This window comes from Diadema antillarum, unplaced genomic scaffold (genome assembly GCF_040938485.1).
Source record: "Diadema antillarum isolate AM-2024a unplaced genomic scaffold, OU_Dant_1.0 seq00001370_RagTag, whole genome shotgun sequence".
Lineage (NCBI taxonomy): Eukaryota > Metazoa > Echinodermata > Echinoidea > Diadematoida > Diadematidae > Diadema > Diadema antillarum.
The window spans coordinates 427,102-441,590 of record NW_027272131.1 but is presented as its reverse complement, the minus strand read 5'-3'; the positions used below and the strand labels follow the sequence as shown (position 1 = coordinate 441,590).

The following is a 14,489-nucleotide window of genomic DNA, read 5'->3' as shown; positions in this document are numbered from 1 at the left end:
ATCAGTGAAGTGTCTCTGTTAATATCATGTGTTCTCTTCCAGGTTGTCAGGGGGGGGGGGGGTATGTGGGACTTCAGCGATCACGGGTTAATGGTGAGAAGAGAGTGCAAACTGGCGAAATAAAGCTGCAGCAAATTCCGCATGGAGATCTAGGGGAGGTAAGAAAAGGGTCAGAATTTAGCACTTTGTTTTCAGTGTATTTTCAGGTAATGGAAGTGAATAATGCGGTTTTATCATCTTTCTTTGGCAAGTTTGGATGGTTTCAGGGTAGACATGGCACGATCTAACTAGAAAGATATATTGAAGAAAAAAGGAGAAAAGGAAGAAGGGAATGAGGAGGAGGGATTGCGTTACTCGAGGAAAAACAAAATACAATGCAGACGAAAAATGGAATTAGATAAAGTAAAAAAATGAATTGACCAGCTAGACGGAAAGGAGAGACTGATAGAAAGAGAGAGAGAGAGAGATGAAAGGGAGGAAAGGAAAGGCGGGTCATATTGGAGAGAACAAAATGGAAAGAAATTGTCATACTTGTGGTCGTGCGGTGTGTCATACTCCTTGTACGTTTGACGACGCACTTTGATTAATATTCCGTCTCGTCGAAGATGAATGACACAATGCTTTAGTTCAGATGGTATAGGTCATGTATATCTATCAAACATCGAGCAGAAAATCGCCCTAATAGACCGCACTTTCTGGGCTCTTTCGTCATTTACTTTAATAGCTGTCCTTTAAGGAATAGCAATGTCAGACGGACCAAAACAAAACATAGAATAAAAGTCAAGGTAAACATGGGCAATCTAATCGTTGTTTATTCACGTCGATAAATCTAGGTTAATTTACAATTACGGATGAGCAGACAAGGAAAGCACGTCAAAACACTACACCATAGAATACACAACAAATCTCTACGCACGCACAAAACATATACTTGTTTGCACTCTATACAAAACATTCGTTTGCTGCGTCTAACTGGCAGAGCTTCCTAAACGTTTGGTAATACTGTGACTATTTAGTAAACAACTGTTCCAAATCTAACAGCGTCATATTTGCAGAAACGGAAAACATACACCGTCCACGTAAGACCCCCCCCCCAAAAAAAAAAAAAGAAAAGAAGAAGAAGATATTTTCCCGTTATGATTATCTTTATCGCATGTCACAAACAGGAAATGCGGGGTTTTTTAAGGCAGCTTATAGGGGAGTGCAAAAAGAACAAGATACAATTTCGGTGAAACTTATAAAAAGTGAATGACGGCAAATGCTACAAGCAGATTACTAAGCAAAAAACAACAACAACAAACAAACAAACAAACAAACAAACTAGATTAACAGCTTCCCATATTGTCTGCAGCAGGAGAGCGACTGGAAACGAGTAGATTTTAGCTGTCCACATAACACGACCTTTTATTAGTGAGAGTATGCTCGTTCTTTACGGGTTTTTTTTTTTTTCTTCCCCTGGCCTCCCTGATGCAGCAACTAATAGCTAGCACTTGCCGTCGGTCAATGAAATCGTCATTAGTCGCAAGTAAATAGAGGCAATAATATGTATCAGCGGGGCCCTGTCTGCCTACAGAGGCAAGAACGCGGCCAATGTAGGGCTGGCAGTTAGACTCCATCATGGACACATAGGCCAACTGCTGGGATTAATCCGCTGGCCTTTAATTTGACGAAATGGATACGCCCTTCCACCCACTACGCACCATAGTACGTACGCTCGTGTGCTTAAGATCTAAAACACATCATATCAGCGCAGCGCATTGTCATGTACTCGAGTTACCTTCCTAGACCAAGCGAAGCAGTAAAAATAAAAATGCCACTATCAACTATCATGCCACTTAAACACTGTTATCTTCTTTCTTTTTTTCTGTGCAAAAATCTGACAGAAAAGCAAACTCAGCCCTATGAAGATACCTAATCATGCGAACGTCTGGTCTAAATAACCAACCACGCAAAAGCTATAACTTTTAAGGTTGGCGGTGTTGATTTCACGCAAAAGAACTAATAATAATTGGCAAAACTGCCTGACCATGTCAAAACAAAATCGCATTTATGTTGTGATACACGGATGGAATACCTTTTACATAATTTTTGTAAGCATCGTGTGTGTGTGCATTTGTGTGTGCGGTGCGTGCGTGTCTTACTGACTCTAAGTCAGCAGTTCGTGTGCTTATGGCGGACGGGGAGGGGGCGGTGCCAAGTGCTGGCCTGGCGGACAGAAGCCGTCCCTGGAAGTCGCCGGCCTGCGTAGGAGAGTCGTAAGATTGTTTGCTTGGCGTTGTTACTTCTCAAAACAACGTTCAAATGTTCGCCCACTCTGTGGCACTCAAACGCATGTACCACAGATGATGTCAGCTTTTTCTTCTTTTTTTTTGACGTAACGGCAAGTTTGTGGTCGCTTGAAGAAGCAAATAACAATTGAGCTTGCTCCTTCACCGAGGGCACTTCAAGAGACAAGCATCCAAGTGTCTATCTTGTGATTTATGAAGAAAAATCTTGTCAACGGGAATCGGGTATTTCTTGTATTCAAACAATGAGTATAAAGACCACCTTGAAATCCCTAGAACCATCGCAGCCTAGAAATCACTGAAATGTCGTGGGCCAGATGTCTGAAATTCTTTGCCCCAAAATCTATTATAGTGTATCCTACATCATTAAATATTTTCAAAACAGAATTAAGCATCAAATTAGCATCATTACGGCACGACGCACTCGTCACAGCACTCCACACCCCTGTACTGCTGTTCAACCAGTGAGTAACGACATTTAATGTTGTAAGTTCACCTGGGGCCATCTTTTTATAGTTAAACTCTGCTTATAAAGATGATTCCCTCTATTTTCAATTAGTCTCTTTCCTAAAGAAAAAAAAAACAACTTACAGCTCATAGCGTAAGTCTGTTATAGTGTACATTTCGATTCGATTGCTCTAAATGATATGGAATGCTGCTCACAAACAATTCAGTTAGTTATGCCGACATCTTGATAAAGTTTGTTGTATTCAATTGAAAATAGAAAGACGAAATTAAACTTAACTGTGCTGAACTTAATTGAGCGTATCTTGAAGACAATGAATTAACTATTGCACAAGCGGATACAAGATAACATCAGCAACGCGTTCGTGGCGAACGAAAGGCATGATCATTATGTATGTTGCCATGCCCTGATCTCAAAGCTAACCCTCATTTATTTTCTTCTCATCAGCAGCACGTTTTCATTCCAGATATACCGCTTAAAAACTAATCAAAATTCAAAATATTACAAAGAAAAAAAACCCGAAGCTGTAAAGTTAAAAGTGAAATGCGAGACTGAAGCTGACACCTTTAACAAGCAGAAGAAACTGAGGCAAGTTTCCAATGATATTCCAGCAGTTCTTATTTCCTTTTCTTCAATAGTCAGCAAGGTGGAAAATATGTGTATAAATTAAGGCTATCCAGATCGAAACTCGCCGTGGCAAATCTAGTTGCACAACATGCAGAGTAAAAAAAAAAAAAAAAAAAAAAAAAACCTACTTAGCCCAGATATAGGGTGAATGATGTGTGTCTGCAAAATCTGAAAAAGATAATAACTTTGGATTACTGACAAAAAATCCTATGTCTGGATTATGCATAAGTTGATGTAAAAAGGATCAGAATAGTCATGAATATGTCGGAGTCCTACATAAAAATTATCCGGTGAGAAATGAAACAGGGGGTGTTGCTGGATTTACTTGCGGAGCATCGGAAAATATGAGATATAAGGTTTGAAGTGGAAAATGCCGAAGCATACAAATGGAATAAAACTTTCATTCCGTGTTGGTCTGATAAAGTGAGAATTATTGTGAAGTGGTAGAAAAGCGAACGCTAACTATAAAAAAAAAAGACCCAACAAACGGTATGCCTTCGCAGGATGAAAATGAAAAATCATCTTTCATCAAAGCTTTGACAAATTTCCAGTCGGTTTTACACACAATGTGTATGACAAAGCTTTACGAAAGATACAAAATATCTTTGTTTATTTTGGGATTGTTTTGTTTTTCGAAAAAAATAAAAACCGTTCATTATGGAGAACAAATATGAGTTGAGCCCTCCTTTTATTACATGGGCAAAGAAGAAAGGAAAATCAATTTCTTTAAGATGAGGCCCCGCGTCAGCTGTTGCCAAATTATGTTAACTGACTTTTATCTGATGAACAAAATAGATCGATCGATGTAAGAACGAACAAACACAAACACATAAACTGACAAAATCAAACTGAAAGGGCTTAATATAGCTGTATTCGTCACTGATTCGTCCCAAATTCAATTTCAGAATAAGCCTCCCCCAATTATCCCCACTTTATGCACGATGGCGAACTTAAAAGTGCGGCCCCCTTGACTTTCAGGGACGCGCAATAAATTTCAGTCAACGGATTTCCGCATTGACTAACCTCAGTCTGAGATGTCTTGACAAATAGCGTTTACGTCTGAACATACATTTTTTTTCTCATTCCATTTTTGTAAAGTAAATTATGACGCTGTGCAAACAAACAATAACCATGGGGAGAGCGGAATTTTATTTTTTTTATTTTCTTTTCCCTTCTTTGTCTCCCATTTAATTTAGATTTCAATATGAAATGTGGTTTGTCGTCAGCGATGAAGTAGGATAGGAATCTCATGGGCAAAGTCGAACTTTGGTTAATATTCCAACCTTGATTTTGGCACAGAGAGAGAGAAAAAAACCCCCCAAACAAACAAAGACGTTGTTTGAATTGACCGAGTCTAAAAACCCGAGTCTAAAAATAGAATAACAACAACCACACTTGAGTTTTCAGGCATGGATTTCTGCATTGATAAGGAGATTCTTAAAGCACTAGTTACGGCGATCATGTATAACTATTACGAATATCAGTCACTCTCGCATCGCATTGTCTTCTGTCCCGTCTTCTAAACTCAAATCCCATTTTTGGTCTCTTTCTCTGGTTTTGGTTACTTGCTCGACTAAACCCTCCCAGTCTTGCTCAACGATGTATAGGCAGACGCTCATTCGTCATGCACAAGAGTACGAGGAACTTGCTATCTATTGCTGATGTTAATGTATCGCGTGTTATGGGGCGCCCATAGAATACCTATCACGGCGTGGGCCTTGGAATGAGCGGGCGGTAATTGAATCTGATTAAAGGCGATTACGTAACGGACTAATTCTTTGAAAGTGCGAATGATCAAATCAGAATTCGGCTCCTGACTGTAACTGTTATCTTGTCGATCAGTGACGTAACAATGACGTAATATCATTTAAAACAGGCAGACTGCCGCATCCGATGACGTCATTTTGCATCAGAAGTTTGAAAAATGGTGAGTTAGAGTCGCCTCCGGATTGACGTACCTAGCATGACAAGAAACGAATTTATTGCTTCTTCCCGCTCAGTTAGGGTGAAAGCACGAATAGGAACATCTCTGTACAATGAGCTCTGCTAAACCTCACTTACTGTTAGTAATGTTTACCAAAATTTCGTTTACACAACTACCAATACTTATTGTTATACCTATGCATGTACTATGTATTATATTTGAAAACTTCCGCAAAAAAGGCGAATTCCAATTTTGATCAAAAAAGAAAACCCTCTAAAGCACACACATACTTTGAATTTGCATAGACTACAATCTGTCAAAACGCGATGCACGAGTCGAAAGTAGATAAGTTAATGTGGAAACAGCACATTTCAGTCACCACAACCCCCCCCCCCCCCCCCCCGCCCCTCGCCCTCCTTATCATTTACTACATGCTTGAGCAGTGTTTGTGCCAGATAGAGGCATTCTTGTCGGGTATCACAACACCGCTTACTCGACATGATTTCACCATTTAAGAGTCTTATACTGACTTTTTTTTTCTCTCTCTCTCCACTATGCACTCCACAAAACTTCTCTTTCTGACTATCAACGGTTCATAGTCACATCCAATTGCTTACGACATCCAGTTCAATGCTAGTCGTTTGAGGTAGCATAAACCATATATTGCGCGACCAACTGTCTGTGTCGTTTTATTCAAGGCATTACAGTCTCATTTAAAAGAATGCGATCAATGACAGCTGAGCCTAAAACATATTTTGTTATGTGAGTATTGACCTTGGTTATAGTCCTTACAACGTCTTCTAGTATTCTTTTCCCAGATTAAGAAGTTAATTACTAGTACATTTTGTCACTGTTTTGAGGGTTCTTTTCCCTTTTTGTGAAAATTATTTCGTTTACATGCGACAGTTGTCCCTCATTTTGTTTGATCACTGCTTCTGTAATTACACACAGGGGGGTAAATGTTTGACTGTGCTGCGTTGGTAATGTTGGCGTCTAGCATTATTGAGATTCGTCGTCAGAGCCTCCGAAACATATAAAGTGAGTAGTAAGATTTGGCAGACGCGACAAGGCATGGTTCAGAGACGCTCTTACGCAGAGATGACATCCTGTATACGTGCCTGAAGTCGGAATCCGTAACGTTGGTGACAATTCACAATCAAGGTTATCAGCACGCGCTTCACACCATGCGAATTCTTCGTCACCTAGTTTCTCTGCCCCCCCCCCTCCCCCCCCCCATTCCCTTTTCCTGGGTCCATCATTCCATCTCTCCCCCCTTTCCAGAGAGGTTCCTGTCCCATACCACACTTTACCCTCATGCCAGGCTCCTCACGTGGCCGACAGAGTCAGCAACACATTAATAAACGGCTGGTTGATTAATATCGCACCGGGGGTTACCAGCACACATTAGTCTCGAGTCCTGTCGTCCTTGTAATGCCAAGTTGTAATGATAACGAAAATAACTCACAAAGAAGTGCACAAGATTCAAACAAAACACCAAGCACATAAGACAAAACAAAACAAACAAATGACATGAATGACGAAAACTAGCTTGAAATGGACGTCAAAGGAAAACAAGTTTAAGGAAAACAAGTTTTCAGGAGAAGCCATTAGTTTTGGTCGAGGAGTAGTAAGAGAAGATTTCTGTTATCGTAGAGTCTAACCCAGATTGATCCTATCTTGTCTACATAAAGCCCCCAAAACGTCTTGAGCAAGACCAGTGTTGAGTGGAACGTAGAGTTATGTCAACACACTAAGGTGCCGAGCCAATAAAGTAGCACCATGATAGAGCGCGCATCAATGCCATTGCCGCGTCCTATGCTCCCCTCTCCCCACCCCTCGGAGACTTTCTCTCCCGCAAGAATATTTTGCTCTTTCTTCTATTCTTTTTTTTCTTTCTTCTTCTTCACCGTCTTCTTTTGTTCATGCATTCTAACTCTTCTTCTATCGTATTAACTCTCACACTCTCTCGTCTTTCTTGTATCCTTAACCCTTTTTTCTATCATGTCTCTCTCCTTCTAACACCCTGACAAGCTGTCTCAGTTTTTCCTTCTGTCACTTTGTTGATGTTCGACGATTCTCTCCGTCCATTCTCCTTCCGACCATCCTTCCATCACGATTTCAATGCCACCGATCGCTGCTCGCTCTTCCTCCAATCATGCAAATTCATTTTCCACTCGTCTCTAGTTTTCTCGATTTCAGTTCCTCAGATCCACGGATTAGGCTCTAGATCGATGTTGTCCGCATCTGCATAAATGAAGACTATCTCTGACGACATTTATACAAATTCTTCATTTTTCCCCACTCTCTCCCCGTTATCACCTTGATCTCACATATGCACTTGCAGGAATAGTTTAGCTCTCATCACCTCATCAATAAGTCTTGACAGGTTTCTCGGCACATTCCCCGGGAAAGAAATCTATTTAATCTGTGTCGAAGATTGTATCAGTTGAACCATTTTTTTTCTTATGAGTTGTCGTGCATGATTGTCAGGCCAATGACATTTTCAAGTATGAACTTCAACAAAACATTCCTCTCTATCGTCGCGTCGGTTCAGGACGGAGTTTAGAATTAAATGCTCTAGGATGTATTCACATAGGTTTATCACTGCTTGATGACTTTTTAGATCTTAGGCGCTGCTGGGAAAGCATCATTCTTCCCCCAGCAAACTGTTCTGTTCAATTTGGCGTTTGCAGGCAGGAGGCAATTAAACTTTCAAGGCACACTCTTCACAGGGTTTGAGTACATCAAAAGCAGTCACCGGCTCGCCGTGTGTAAATACTGAGGGGACAGCCTTACTCTCGGGCTAGCCGTGAGTATCGCATGTCAGAGATTTGCTGAAGAGTGCGTGGAAGCGTACGCTAATGGCAAGCCAAACAGCTTGGAAAGACCAGCTAAGCTCCTGTCACACGACCGACGCATCACCCATGCACGGAACGCCACTGCCCCGCTCGCCCCGGCGCCACACCGGAAACCATATCCGTGATGGCAGTACGAGCTCTGAGGCGTTACCGCCACACGCCATGCAGCGCGGCATAGCCGTGTGCGTGTGTGTTGGCCTCGCTTATCTTATCTTTTTTTCATTTTAAACTGGTGCAAATTACCTGCCATCAAGTTTCCCTTCAGACGGTAAGGATCGGTGAACGACCTATGAGTGGGTTGCTAGTCTTCTACTATGTCCTTGCGAACAGTAACAAGTGCGGGCAATTCCTGTTGCTCACCTTTTCTCTTCCTTTCTATATCTCCCTCTCTAAATATTCATACTTTTTTTATTTCTTTTCTATTGTCATTTTGTTGCTTATAAAGTATAACCTGTTTTACATTTCAAATGTTGATGAAGTTTGAGATATCGTTCACTGGCTCAATTCTATATGTAATGAATGTTGTAAAAGAAACTCGCTTAGTAACCAGAAGTTCAGCGCAAAACATTTTCACCAATTTGCGTTGGATTTTTTTTTTTTTTTTTGGGGGGGGGGGGGCTGTTGTTTATTAGGACAATATAATGGTATACTAACAAAAAAAAAGAGGCAAGAAGTTACAGCTTGGGGTCTACCTGATTTTGCGCAAATAAGAATAAAGCAGAAATTATCTTTTCTTTTTCAATTGTGGATATTTTCGTTTCTATATATACAATTACCCCAGCAATTTGCAGACCGTATGGATGCGATGACCGTTTGTTTATTTTTAATTGATGACAGTTATATTCTTTTCTTCCTGTAATAGAAATGTCAACCCGCAGACTGACTAGATCAGCTTTGTCAGAAAAAAAAAGGAGAGAATTTGCTGATAAATTGTACTGGCAGAGAAACAGAAACTTGCAGAAAGTTCAGACAGAAAACGAATTTATTGTCGGGTCAAAAATATTGTCAAAAATAAACTAAAATCCTGACGAAGAAAACATATGGAGGAGAGAGAGAGAGAGGAAGATTGATTGTGGAGACATATACAGCAAAGAAGAGAATAGAAACAAACATAATTACAGATCGACAGCACGAGGGAGTTGCAAGTGAGGCACGCTACAATGATATCCAATGTCATTACATGTCTGCTCGCGCCTCATACATTTGTTTTCCCTTGCAGCCACGAGACAAAGACAGGGAAACGAAGCAGAATTAAAACAAACCAAACCAAAAGGCAATACGTTTTTCGGTTAACCACAACAAAATGTCTACGCTTAAGCAGCAAAATAGACAACCTCCTCGTCAGTAGTTTTCAGTCTGTCTCCTTTGTTGACCTTCAATTTCAGAATCTGTTTCTAATAATGTTTCTCAGCAGCTCAAATGGTGCTCGGGGGAAAGGGTATGGAAAAAGGAGAGGGGGTAGGGACATTTTTAGCGGCATAGTATTCACACTGGAGCGAAGCAATCGAAGAAAGTGCCTCGGAGCAAAACAGTTTACGCAGACGAGTCGTCGGGCAGACGTATGCAGCCAGCAGAGCGTGCAACCGTCAGAGCATGGTTTAGAGATGGCCACTTCCAAATTGCGCTTTGGACTCCTCCCTCCTTCTTTGTTTGGGTTTTTGTCGTTCTCATTGTTCATTGGATGGAAATAATCTCCATTTGCAAAACATCACGACGATGGCGTCAAACATTGCGTCATGATATGTCATTCACAATGACTTGTTGCGAAATTTGATAATGCACCTTTGGGCGATTAGATAATTCCTTAAACATTATGATACAGGAATAACATTTGAGACATACTGTCAGTGCTCATTATTGGATAAAAACTTAACAACCACTACTCCTCTGAGACTAACAGGCAGTTTGAGATAATAAATTATTTCCTTCCATCAATCAACAGATGAAATTCACAGAAAGCTTATGTTATCATTTAAGGGGGTGGACAGAGACAAAGTTCAATCCTGCTGTTCCGAGTCAAATCGCTATTTTGAGGTGATCATTTCCTTATTCCAAATACCTGATAGAATTCGCAGAACTTACTCATTACTCCTTTTAGGAATGGCGGTTTTTTTTTCTGGAATCTCATGCCTGCCACTTTCAAAGCCAGTCTTATTTTGAGATGATATTGCCTTACAACAGTGACAGACAGGCAAGAAGGCTACTACTTCTTCTTCTTCACCTCAAGTATCATTTTCTATCTATTTGTCTCCCCTATCTCTCCCTCTCTATGTCTTTCTCTTTCTTCTCTTCCTCTTCCTTTCATCCTCCTCATGTCATTCTCCATGTTATCCGCTCATTTTGTGGCTAGAAGTTCTTCCGCGGTGATATATCTCACCGATACATCGAGGGTTTACACAACGGCGCTCCTAGCGTCTCTTGTCTTCATCGGGTTTCATCTCTCCCTCATATATTCTTCGTTTGTCTCTTTCTCTCTCTCTCTCTCTCAGACACTCCTTCTCCCTGCTACAATCCTTTTTTTTTTTCTCACTGTGACTATCTATATCACTTTCCCATATGTGTACCCCCCCACACACACACAAACACACACTTTCAATGTCCATCGAGTCAGTAGCATGCAGACAATCTTCTAATTAGCCACTCATGACCTTCCTTGATGAATTATCTTCAAGTTCAATCACGAAAATTGATACTGCAGACCGGCATCTGCCGGCTGTCACGATTAAAAAAAAATGGAGGAAGAGAGAGAGAAATAGAAAGTGTCGATTGAGACTCAAAAGTGCAAGACGAGGGGAGAGGAAATTATTGGTCCACACCGATCATGACTTATTTTGATATTTGAGGCAAGGGATTCAGAAATATTGGACCAATGTTTGGAATAATTGATGAGGAGGACCGGAAATGCAAAGAAAATAGAAGTGTAACGCGTGTGAAACGGGGCGATATAAAGCATGCTACAAATGGACAAAAATTGTGTGACCTGCAATTTCCACTTTTAGATTCCGAAATTCATCCTTGAATTTTGAAAGGCATACATACCTTAGGTATTAGTGCACTGGGCAGCAACTCACATGAAATGACATGTATTTCAGTTCAAATTTTTGAACGAATTCTTACTTGTCAAAGTGACACTTTGGGGTTATTTTCTTTACATTTTCACATCTTTTATTTTTTCCAAATATGTTATATATATAATATATCACAACCTTCTTTTTTTTTCAAGTGAATACCAGCCCAGAGCTTAAAACAGCACAGAGTGACCTCAAGATGGTCTCCTCGTGTTTATGTCTGAGGAAATTGGACATAAGTGACAATTTGTAGAAATAGGAGGCAGTCCCTTATCACTGGGTAAATCTTGCATGAGCGAGCTAGGCGTGAAACCGTCAAGTACATTGTCTAAGGTTTAGGGATTTGCCAACAGGATGCTGCAAGCGAGCAGATTTGGCTTGGTGTTCTGGGGAGATTGGTCCAGACTTGCATACCAAAATTAATGCTATGCATGTTCTGATTGATATTTCACTGGACGAATGTCACAAAGCTAAAAATATAATATTTTGATATCTTCTGATGATTTCATGATAACGTGACTCATCGCGATTCCTGCCAGCACTCATCGCCTCCGTTCTACTGGTGTCATCTCCCCCCCCCCCTCTCTTTGCCCCCCCCCCCTCCCCTGTTTATTCCTAATAGAATTATTGGTAGCTTCTGCTGCCCCCATCACATGAGATCTGAGAATCAAGATATGATTAGCGCAGACGTGAAAAGACGTCGGGCACGGGACATCTGTCAAAAATTTTTGAGGGTCATGTGTTTTGCGCGCCAAATTGGCGCTAAATCGTCTGCCAAAGACACACGTGTATATATAAATAGATATAGATGGTACAGAGGGACCAGGGAACGGGCGCGCCCTGCCTTGAACACGTTGGTGATGAGCAGGAACCTATAATGATCCGGAGAGCAGAAGGTGCGTGAGGAAATGTAGAGCAAGAATTCCAGAGGATGATGGGATTGGATTTTCCTCCATCCTTCCTGTCCTTTCCATCTGTCTTCCTTCTTCACTACCAACTTTTTTTCTCTCTCTCTTTCTTGGCGCCTCATCTTTGCGCCTGCATCATTCATTAGTCGTTTTCAGTGACCCACTAAAGCTATCGCCAGTTGTGATTGTGGAGATTTTACCCCATCCTCCTGAGTTGTGTGATCTATACTGATCTTGAAGAGATGTATGAGAGGCATCGTGAGCAATAGAAGTCGATTTTAAGTGGATTCATTCGGTGTGTTTTAACTTATAGGATAGCTGTAATGAAACCGTTCAATTCCGACTATTATATATATATATATATATATATATATATATATATATATATATATATATTTTTCTTTTCATTTCTGGTCTCCAAGACGAAACAGAGAAAATGCAAAATGTGTTCATGATGAAAATAAGATACCATGATGAAATTGCAAGCAAGAAGTGCTAGGAAGTGGATGCTGTTTTTTTCTGGATTGTTGTGAGCATGGCATATTATATTCTATAACAACACTCGTACGAGCCGAATTCGCTAACACTTTAGAAGAGGGCAGAACGCACAGGCAAATACTAGACAAAGCTAAGCATTTTTATTGCTTTCCGCTTTCTTTTTCTCTTTGTTTATAATGATTTTGTTGTTGTTGTTGTTTGTTTGTTTGTATGTTTGTTTCTGTCGGAGGCATCTATGCATGCTGTTTAAACTTCGGCGTGAAATCCTTAGTGTCGTCGAACTTTCGGATTTGCTGACGTAATCTCCATCCATCTAGACGATGAAGGAGAATGGTTTCCCTAACAGCTTGCCCTCTTGGTGCCTATCAAGGAATTCACACGATCTCCACAAATGTTCTCTCTTTTTTTTTCGTTCCTCCGTACTAATTTGTCTGTCGCTCGATGTAAGATTGCATCTCGCTACGTCGTATGTTTCACATGCCAGTGGCAGAGAGCTGACATGACGCGTTCTGTTGTAAATGAGTAATAATACTAATAGTTGAATAGGCAGTCTATACAAGTTCTTGCGTCACCCCTCATACATAACATGCCGAAATTACGTGTGTAGATTTGAACTCAATGAAGCAAATGACTCTATTGCAGTATAATTCGAGGAGGTATTCACTTTGGATAGGTATCACCATTGGGGCCACTGACAGATAAAGGTTGGAATTCATTTTACCAAAAGTACGAGATATTCGAGGAGGTCATCTTAATGAATTATTAATCCAAACTCAACATGCAGCCACAGCGACTGAGATCAATTTCGTACGACATTGTTGGTGCATATTTTACTAGAAAGTACGGGAAAGTGGAAGGTTGGGATATTCTTTAACCAAAAGCACAGATTTCACAAATTGACTGATTTATCCTTAGAATACAACTGCAAACAATCAAACAAACATTAGGAAGCCGTCGCAATCTTTAAGTTTAAGGGAAGTGCTAGTTTGCGCTATAAATGTTTCTTGTGGGGGCGGGATTACTCATCGTGGACTCTTCATTAAAATGGTCGAGGCATTCACTCTCCCCACGGTAAAAGTCTTTGGAGTTGATCGAAGATACGATACCGGGTTAATCCCTAACAGACGGCGAAAGCTCTTTCTCAAATGACATCGAAAGGGACTGCTAAATAGCGATAACTTTGAAGCCTCCTTTTTGGGGGAAGACAAAGGCCTATAAGGATAGCGAGTTTTGTGCCGGCGTATAGTTGCTTTAATGACGTAGCGTCGCATATTTGGCACGAAAGATATTTGTTGACATGCACGTTTGTCAATGCACATTAAGAACACTTACCAGCGCGAGGTCGAAAGCAGAAGAAACTGATGTGGAACGCGAAGTATGCAGTCAAATTCCTCGAGTTTCGTCACTGTCCTGCATAAAAGGAAATAAATGTGAATGAGACATGTTGACGTGAGTAAGCTTTTTGAAAAGAATCAATCAACTGAAATAGGTTTCCCTGCCGACAGGAACGAGTATGGAGTCACTATTTTAGGAACAAATTAATCTATTCAACATTCACCAACTTAGAAACGCAACATAGAAAGCATTCAGAGACGTGATCAACAAAATGAATTGTAAATATTGTACATTTAGCAAGCACAACTTATGAAATGGGTAGGGTTTATCAATCGAAAGATGATTATCTTGTACTTGATCATTCATTAAAAAGTTTACGTATTACATGGATGCATATATACCAAACGCGTTATTTTATTAATTGATGATACTTCAATTCATTTTGCGTCTTCTATTCAATGTTTACATTCGTTTGTTCATTCTTCCAATTACTTATCTATTCATTCACAATGAATGACAT

General features: G+C 40.5%; 1 long non-coding RNA gene across 1 annotated transcript in view; it reads right to left on the bottom strand.

Moving 5' to 3' along the window:
* Positions 1–13,854: 13,854 nt before the first annotated feature.
* The window catches only part of LOC139708734 (uncharacterized), a 47,847-nt gene continuing 47,212 nt past the window's right edge, over positions 13,855–14,489 (bottom strand). Inside the window, exon 3 of the long non-coding RNA XR_011709383.1 lies at positions 13,855–14,044. This is a non-coding gene — a long non-coding RNA (uncharacterized lncRNA). The remainder of the gene's footprint in view (positions 14,045–14,489) is intronic.